This window comes from Herpailurus yagouaroundi, unplaced genomic scaffold (assembly GCF_014898765.1).
Source record: "Herpailurus yagouaroundi ecotype Mexico unplaced genomic scaffold, PumYag 188, whole genome shotgun sequence".
Classification (NCBI taxonomy): Eukaryota; Metazoa; Chordata; class Mammalia; order Carnivora; family Felidae; genus Herpailurus; species Herpailurus yagouaroundi.
In genome coordinates, this window is record NW_024412419.1 from 26,154,593 (window position 1) to 26,163,765 (window position 9,173).

The window sequence follows — 9,173 nt, forward strand, 5'->3', positions numbered from 1 at the left end:
AGAAAGAAAAGAGAGAAAAAGAGAAAGAAAGAAGGAAAGAAGGAAGAGAGGAAGGAAGGAAGGAAGGAAGGAAGGAAGGAAGGAAGGAAGGAAGGAAGGAAGGAAGGGAAGAATAAGTGTTAGCGAGGATGTGGAGAAATCAGTAACCTTGTGCACTTTCTGGGAATGTATAATGGTACTGCCGCTATGGAAAACAGAATGAAGTTTCCTCAAAACAATTAAAAATAAAATTATATGATCCAGCAATTCCATTTCTTTTTTTTTTTAATTTTTTAATGTTTTTTATTTATTTATTTTTTGAGAGGGGGAGGGAGGGGCAGAGAGAGGGAGACGCAGAATCCGAAGCAGCTCCAGGTTCTGAGCTGTCAGCACAGAGCCTGACTCGGGGCTCGAACTCACAGACTGCAAGATCATGACCTGAGCTGAAGTCGGAAGCTTAACCAACTGAGTCACCCAGGTGCCCCCCACCCCGCCCCGCAATTCCATTTCTGGGCATATACCCAAAGGAATTGAAAACAGGGTCTCAGAAATATTTGTATGGCCATGTTCAGAGTAGCATTATCCATAATAGCTAAAATGTGGAAGCAACCCAACTGTCTGATGACAGATGAATAGATAAGCAAAATGTGATATATACATAAAAGGGAATATAATTCAGCCTTTAAAAAGAAGGAAATTCTGTGGGGTGCCTGGGTGGCTCAGTCGGTTGAGCGTCCGACTTCGGTTCAGGTCATGATCTCCCGGTCCATGAGTTCGAGCCCCACGTCGGGCTCTGTGCTGACAGCTCAGAGCCTGGAGCCTGCTTCAGATTCTGTGTCTCCCTCTCCCTCTGCCCCTCCCCCACTTGTGCTCTGTCTCTCTGTGTGTCAAAAATAAATAAACATTAAAAAAAAAGAAGAAGAAGAAGGAAATTCTGGTATATGCTACTATATGGATGAGCCTTGAGGACATTATTTTAGGTAAAATAAGCCAGTCACAAAAAGACAAATACTGTATGATTCTACTTACATGAGGAACTTAGAGTAGTCAAAATCACAGAGACAGAAAGTAGAGTGGTGGTTGCCAGGGGCTGGGAAGAGAAAAGATGGGGAATTACTGTTTAATGGGTATGATATGGGAAACAAAAGCAGAAGGAAATGGAAGATCAAATTAAATTTCCTTATAACCTGCAGCCCACTGACAAATACTTAAGGCAGGCAGAGTAACTCCCCGCTGCCCCCCCCCCACCCCCACTGTCTTAATGCTAATGCTTTCCTAGAGGTAAAAACAACCTTAGTTTGACAACAGCTAGGCCTCCAGTACCCTGTGCGTCTTTAGCATATGAAAATCTCTTGGGAAACTTCCTCTTGACTTGACCTCCCCCAACTCCCAAGTATATAATCAGTCTCTCCTCAGGGTCCCGGAGCAGCTCTTTCTGCCCACGGGTCCTGTCCCTGTGTTTTATAGAATTGCCTTTAGGCACCAAAGATGTCTCAACAATTCTTTCTTGGCCATCGGCTTCAGACCCGCCCCCCCCCACCACCACCATCACCCCCAAAACCCCACCAAGTATACAGTTTCAGTGTTACTGAAAAAAATTATAGACGGAGATAAAAAGAATTATAGATGGAGATGGAGGGTAGGGATTCTTTTTCAATCTTTTTGTGGTGACAGCCACAATATCTGGGGTGCAGATTGTGTATAAGCTTCTTCCAGAAAGATACTGGTGACTAGTGACTTGGAATGAGCTAGAGGGAGAAGGTGAGAGAGGAGCTCTGGCTTCCCAAGTCCCTAGTGCCTGCTAAGTTAGAAACCTGGCCCTTTGGGGTCAGCTTTTAAATTATGCAGACAAACCTGTTTCAGGGAAAGTAGAGAAGAGGCAATTGTGCCAGCTCCCTCTGCACTGAGCCCTAAGGGGATAGTCACAGCAAGCGCTGTGTGCTCATTAAGAATTGCTTCTTTACTTGCTGTAGTTTTGGAGTCTTACGGACACAAGCCTTGTTGCTTTCCAATATGGGTGTTTCAGGAGTCTGTTCCTTCGGTGGGAGTATTAAAAGTTGGGATGCTAGATGTGGGCTTCCATCCCAATTGTGTGGCACTGTGTTGGGGTGGGGCTTATAGCAAGACAGTGTCTTGGCCTTTCCTATTCATTTAGATGTGGGTATTTTCTCGTTTGTTAGATGTGTAGGAGCTGTTCAGCTAGTTTCCAGATCTCTGTCACAGGGAATTGCACCACGTGCAATTGTATCTGTACATTTGGTGTGCGTGTGGAAGAAAAAAGCTCAGGGGCTTCCTATGTTTCCATCTTGGTCAGCACTTCAGAATTTGCTGACATACTATTCTTGTCATCGGTCCTCTCTCACCTCCTTACCTTCATCTACTTCCACTCCCTTTCAATAAATCTGCTCCAGCCACAGTAGCTTTGCCCATACAGAGCATTTAGAATGAAAAGAGCTACTAGGCTATGAAAGAAACTCTGAGAAAGATTTACATGTAAGGACATGTGCCCCAGGAAGTCAGTCTGCCAACCTTGGCTCTGTCTGTAGATATTGAAGCAACCCTATGATCGAATTCCTGTCCTACTCAGCTACAATCCAGGAGCAGTCCTGCCAGCCTAGGCACCCAGCAGGAGGTATGCCCATCTGTGACCGTAGACCTCAGTCACAGCTGTGGCCCCCAAAGCAGCCCTGTGACTCAGTCCGAGCGCCTCTCAGCTGCAGTTCAGACCAGACCTACTCCCTACCCAGGGACATGCCCAGTGACATGCCAGGAGCCTGCCAAGCACCCTGAGGGAACCATGCACTAGGTTTCTAGTCATAATCAAAAAGGCATTCTCCACTCCAAAGTTGTAATTTCCTCATGTTTTATTTGTGTTTATTTGGCCTTATTTTTAACATCTAAATCTTTGATTCACTTGGAACTTACCCTCCTATACTATTAAGTATAATAATATTAATCCAACTTTGCATTCTTCTAGATGGTTTTAGTTGTCCCAACACTATCTGAATAGTATCTTCCCCCACCCCATTGATATCATCTTATCATCTACTAAATTCCTGTATGTTTATGGGTTTATTTATGCTTTTTTGTTCTATTGGTCCATCTGCTTATTTCAAACACCATTATCATACCTTTAAAATTGTTGTTGCTTTATGCTTTAATATCTGATAGACATAACCCTTCCTCATTTCTCTTCTCTGTCAGAATTTCCTGGCTGTTCTCATTTGTCTCATTTGTCATATGAACTTTTGAATACACTTCACCACTTCAGGGAGGAAAGTACAGGCATTTTTATTGGGATCATGTTAAATGTACAATTTACCCTGGGGAAAACTGTCAACTTTATGGAAGTGTTTTTCTAAGACCATGCAAAAGGTTTGCATTTGTTCAAATCTTCTTTCGTATTTTTCATTGACTTCTAAAGTTTTCTTCATCTGTGTCTTGCTGAATCCATAGGTATTTCATCTTTTTGACTGCTATTCCAAGTGAGATCTTATCTTCTAACTGGTTGATATATACAGATAATGGTACAGATAGAGAGATTGCCACTGATTTCCCTAGAGTGATTTTGTATGTAACTATCTTTGAATTCCCTTATTGCTTGACAAAGCTTTTCAATTGATTCTCTCACAATTTGAAAGTATAACATCACTATCATCCCTATATATGATAGTTTTATCTCCTTTGCAGAAAGACTAAAATGCATGATGCTGATATTTGAGCTGAGATTAGTTTATTATAGCAATAAAATTTCCACTATTCCAATAATATTCCAAAATCATACTTTTGCATGTGGATATCTAATGTATGCAATACCATTTGTTGAAAGACTATTATTTCTCTCCATCAAATCATCTTGGCCCTTTATTCAAAAGCCAACGGACTATAAAAGTTAGGGTTTACTTCTGGACTCTAAATTTCATTCCATTGATCTTTATGGCAGTACCATACTGTCATCACTTTGTAACCTCACAGTACAAACTGCAAAGTACATAGCTTTGAAACTGCAAGTGAGTCCTATAATTGTGTTGTTCTTCTCAAGAATGTTTTGGCTGTTCTAGATCCTTTGCATTTCCACATGAATTTTAGGATCAGCTTGCCAATTTCTGGGATTTTGCCAGAGACTGCATTGAATTGGCAGATCAAAGTTAGGGAGTACCGCCATCTTAACTTGCTGTATTGTCTTCCAGTCTATTAACATAGGATGTCTCTCTGCTTATTTAGATCTTTCATTTCTTTCAACGTTTTGTGGTTTTCAGTATACAAGTCTTACCCACTTCTATTTAAATTATTCTTATTTTATTCTTTTTCATGCTATTATAAAAGAAATTATTTTTGAATTTCATTTTCAGATTGTCTTTTGCTAATGTATTGAAATGCAACTGATTTTTTAATATTGCTCTTATATCCTACAACCTTGCTGAAGTTGTTTATTATCTCTAATAGGTCTTCAGTGGGTTCTTTCAGTTTTTCTATACACAAGATCATGACATTTGCAAATATAGTTTTACTTCTTCCTTTCTAGTCTGGATGTCTTTTATTTCTTTTTCTTGTCTAATTGCTTGCTATAGGGTGAATATTTGTGTCACTCAAAAATTCATATGTTGAAGTCCTAACATCCAAGGTCATGGTAGTAGGTGGAAACTTTGGGAGGTAAATAGGTCATGAGGATGGAGGAGTTAGATTAGTGCCTCTATAAAAGAGGCCTAGGATAGGTCCTTGACCCTTCTGCCATGTGAGAACACAGGGAAAACAACCAGGAAGCAACCCCTTACCAGACACCAGACTGCTGGCACCTTGATCTTGCATTTAGCCTCCTTACCAGCAGGAAATAAATTTGTTGTTTACAAGCCACCCGTCTATGGTATTCTGTAATTGTAGCCTGAATGGACGAAGACATTGCCCCTAGAAAGAATCTCAAGTAGACTACTGAACTGAGGTGGTGAGAATGACATCTTTGTCTTGTCCCTTATCTTACGAGGGAAAACACTCAACCTTCACCATTAAGTATATTAGTTGTAAGTTCCCATAGATGCTCTTTATCAGCTTGAGAGACTACCCTCGTATTTATAGTTTAAGTATTTTTATCCTGAGCAGAACCTGACTTGATCAAATGCTTTTCTCCACCTATTGAAACGATCATGTAATTTTAAAATACGGCATATCACACAAATTAATTTGAAATGTTAAACCACCCTTGCGTTCATGGGATAATGATATCTGGTATGTAAAACTCTTTGATAGGTTGATTAAATTTGCTAGTATTTTGTTGAAAATGATTTTTGCAGCTACATTCGTAATGGATCGGCCTACAGTTTTTATTCTCCTGATGTGTTTGGTTTTGGTATCAGGGTAAAACTGGCCTCAGATGATGAGTTGAGAAGTATTCCCTCCTCTTGTACTTTATGGAACTGTATGAGTTGAATTCTAGCTCACTCGATATTAAGATTAGAACCCTCTTTGCTTATATTTGAGTTTCCTGGTATATTTTTGCCCATTCTTTCATTTCCAACCATTTTAAAACATTGTTTTAGAAGTGTGTCTTCCAAAAATATAATTGAGTATTGTTTTGTGATCCCAAATAATCATGTTTTGCTAATGGTTAAGCAAAGTTTTACAGCTATTTTGAACAAGTTGCTTTGCAATTCAATTTTGAGCATTCGCATTGGGCATAAGATTTTCCATGTAATGTTGAATGGCACATAATTTGGGGAAAGAGGACAGGGTGGGTTCTTAATTATTTGCACATGTCTTTCTGCGATGAACTTAATTCTATGACATAAATATGAAAGTAAACCCACTAAAAACTGCAGCTGAGGAAACAGGGTTGAACAGAGTTCCTGCCTGCTGAGCTAGGTAGGAACAAACGGGAAAAGTAGGAGTGGGACATTTATATTTGTGGTAATCTTCCTGCGTGTCAGATGCTTCACCTCACTGACTCATTTAGTGTTCCTAACAATTTTCTCAAGTAGTTATTTTCATCCCCCCCCCCTTTTTTTCCAGGTGAGAAAACTAAGGTTCAAATAGTTTTCGACACTCAAAGTGTGACTGTCAACATCTTCACCATCTGGGAGCTCGTTAGAAATGCAGAACTTCAGGCTTCACACTAGACCTACAGAAGCAGAATCTGCCTTTGAACAGAAACCTCAGGTGATTTATAGGCACATTCAATTTTAAGACTCACTAGTGATTCTCCCAAAGCCAAAGTGTATAAATAGCAGAACCTACTCCAAAGCCTGAGCTCCTTGCAATAGAGTCAAGTCAGCTATAGCTGGATGTAGGGGTTCATGTTGTAATATCAGACATCAATTTTGTCATCTATTAAAGAGTTAATTACCACCCTAAAAACTGATTCTGTACCTCAGAATAAATAAGATGCTTTGAACACCTAGAACAACAAATAAATTCAACTGCAATAAAAGTTTGTCATATTGAACACTGTTTGAGGTTGAAATGCCACCTTAAGCCCCAAATCCTTTGTTATGCAAGATGTATATGGGTTGCAATGGGACTGGAGCTTATTTCTGAGCGATGCTAACAGCTCTGTACACACTGCAGGTCCATACATCTTCTATATCCATTCAGACTGGAAAAATAATCCTAGTGCACCAATCACATAAACTAAATGTGGGTAACAAAGGAAAGTTTTTCATGGAATGCTACAATAACTCTTCTAGACCTGGGCCTAGGCCTTTAAATGTGAATGACAGTTAAATAAATTCAATTCACACCAGGTACTGAATCAAATTCTTTCAAAAATCCAAAACTGTCCTTCTTTTTATCCTGTTTCTCCTTGTTGACTTTGTTTTTCAGTTTTAGAGGAAATACTGTTCATGTTTGGTTTTGTTTTGCTAGGAAAAAAATGCCGATGCACTTTGGATCTAGCTCTGGTGCTCTGAGATACGCCAGCTTGTTCTGCTCTGAGGGCTTCACAGAGCCTTTTAAAGAGTAAAATCATAATACAGTTCAGGATCCTGACTGTCCCCAGTGAGACCTTCTAAAACTTGAGAAGACTGGATCATCCGCCTCAGAGAACATTGCATACTGTACCTTACTTGCTTCCTTTGGAATTTGAGAGCAGAGAACCACTTCAGAATCATCTTTATAGATAATTAATACAGCCCCACTTGTGGCGTTGTAAAAACTAGCCTCAATTTGTGGTTAATTCTCTCAGTAAAATGTAGCTGTTTTTAGAGCACCAGTTTTATGAGAACACACTGTAGTCACTGATGCTGTGGGGTCGTTCGTATCTTTTCCCAGCTGGCAAACTCTCTCTAATGATATCCTAGGGATGAGACAGAGAAAGAGATCACATCTCAGGATTTACATGGCAAATAAATCCTTTAAGCTAGTAACTTGCCCCAGGCCAGGGTGGTGGTACGGTGAGTGGGGTGAAAACACAGGTAAATAGGACTGAGAGACAAACTGCTTCACAGCTCCAAAATAAAACATGTCCGGGGATTAATATTACGGTCACCAGCTATGTTGCTTTGCACAAGTCCTCATATCTGTTTGAGCCTCAATATTCTCATCCATAAAATGGAACCAACCACATGTATCTTGCAGGATTGTTGTAAGAATTAAGTGAGTTAATGGATATAAAGCATGTGGCATGTAACAAATAGGAATTACTACTGTAATCCAATTTAAATCTCTCCTGGAAAAGAGAACCTGAAGTTTAAAGACAAAATAAAACTGGGGAGTAGAACAGAAGTATTCCTCTTTGGAATAGGATTTCTTTCCTTCGTGCCAAAAACATTCATCACCCCTCCCCCTGAGAGAGTGTAGGACTCTGGAAGGGTAAAGAAGAAACCTGGCTGTTGTGGAGAGGAAGCCTGCCTGAACCAAGGCTGTGCTCTCTGTGGGGCAGATCAGAAGAATTTGGGAATACCAGCTCTGAGCTCCCCACACAGTTTGCCACCTCACCTCCTTTTCTCTCAGCTTTGATGACTCTGGACTGACCAGAGCACTGAGGCCACAGCCTGGTGGAAACATGGCCAAAGATATAAGCCGGCAGGAAAAAAGCCAGATGTGTAGCTTTCCTAGCTAACCTAACCCAAGCCTGTACATCAAAAGAAGAGGACCCTCCTCATTCGCACTCCAAGAAGGTACAGAAACACCAAAGAAGGGGAGACTGGAATTGGTTTACACACTGCAGCAAACTATCTGCCTGCACCCCAAACTGTCAGCTTCAGTTAATCCCTGAGAAAAAGGGGAAGGAACTAAATGATCATTTTAAGACAGTCTGGGCCAGGCACTCTCTCATAAATCCCCTGTCTCACACCCCACCACATCTCTGTTGTTGAGGTAGGTATTATGGCCCCTTTTAAGGAAGAGCAGAAGCTCAGAGAGACTGGCAATCTGTCCAAGGTCACACAGCTCAACAGCCAGAACAGAGATCTGTCTGACATCTAACAAACCGGTCAGCAATGAATGTTGTTATCTGGTATATAGAATGTCTTTATTTTTGTGAATTTGGGCTTGTTTGTTTGGTCATTTGGTTAATTTTTCTTTGGTTCTTCTTTTCCCCTGAACACTGTTAACTTAAGCCACAGGTAAGAAATCCAATCCACTTCTTTCTAAAGGCTTTGAAAAAGATACTTCAGTTCTTCAGTTGAAATGAATATTAAATCTTCCCTGGCAAATCTTTAGATTTCATAATCATTTAAAAAGTAAATGTATAATTTACTTTTTTTTCTTTGTTCTATGACATTAAAAATGTTTCACCCACTTTATGCCAAACAGGAGGGCATAAATTACTATACCTCTTTGAAGGCACTCAGCATTTTCATGTGGTCTTTTAAAAACAAAATGCATGGGGCACCTGACTGCCTCAGTACAGCATGTAACTCTAGATCTCAGGGTCATAAGTGTGAGCCCCATGTTGGGTACAGAGATTTTTTTTTTTAATGTTTATTTGTTTTGAGAGAGAGAGAGAGAGAGAGAGCATGCGAGCACAAGCAGGGGAGGAATGGAGAGAGAGAGAATCCCAAGCAGGCTACCCACTGTCAGCACAGAGTTCAGGGCGGGGCTCAAACTCACAAACTGCAAGATCATGACCTCAGCCAAAGAGTCTGATTCTTTACTGACTGAGCCACCCAGGCACCCTGGGTATAGAGTTCTTACTCAAATAAAATAAAATAATAAAATAAAATAAAATAAAATAAAATAAAATAAAATAAAATAAAATAAAA

General features: G+C 40.2%; 1 long non-coding RNA gene across 1 annotated transcript in view; it reads right to left on the minus strand.

Moving 5' to 3' along the window:
- Positions 1-7,035: 7,035 nt before the first annotated feature.
- The window catches only part of LOC121044315 (uncharacterized), a 48,837-nt gene continuing 46,699 nt past the window's right edge, over positions 7,036-9,173 (minus strand). The window contains exon 3 of the long non-coding RNA XR_005797247.1: positions 7,036-7,264. This is a non-coding gene — a long non-coding RNA (uncharacterized LOC121044315). The remainder of the gene's footprint in view (positions 7,265-9,173) is intronic.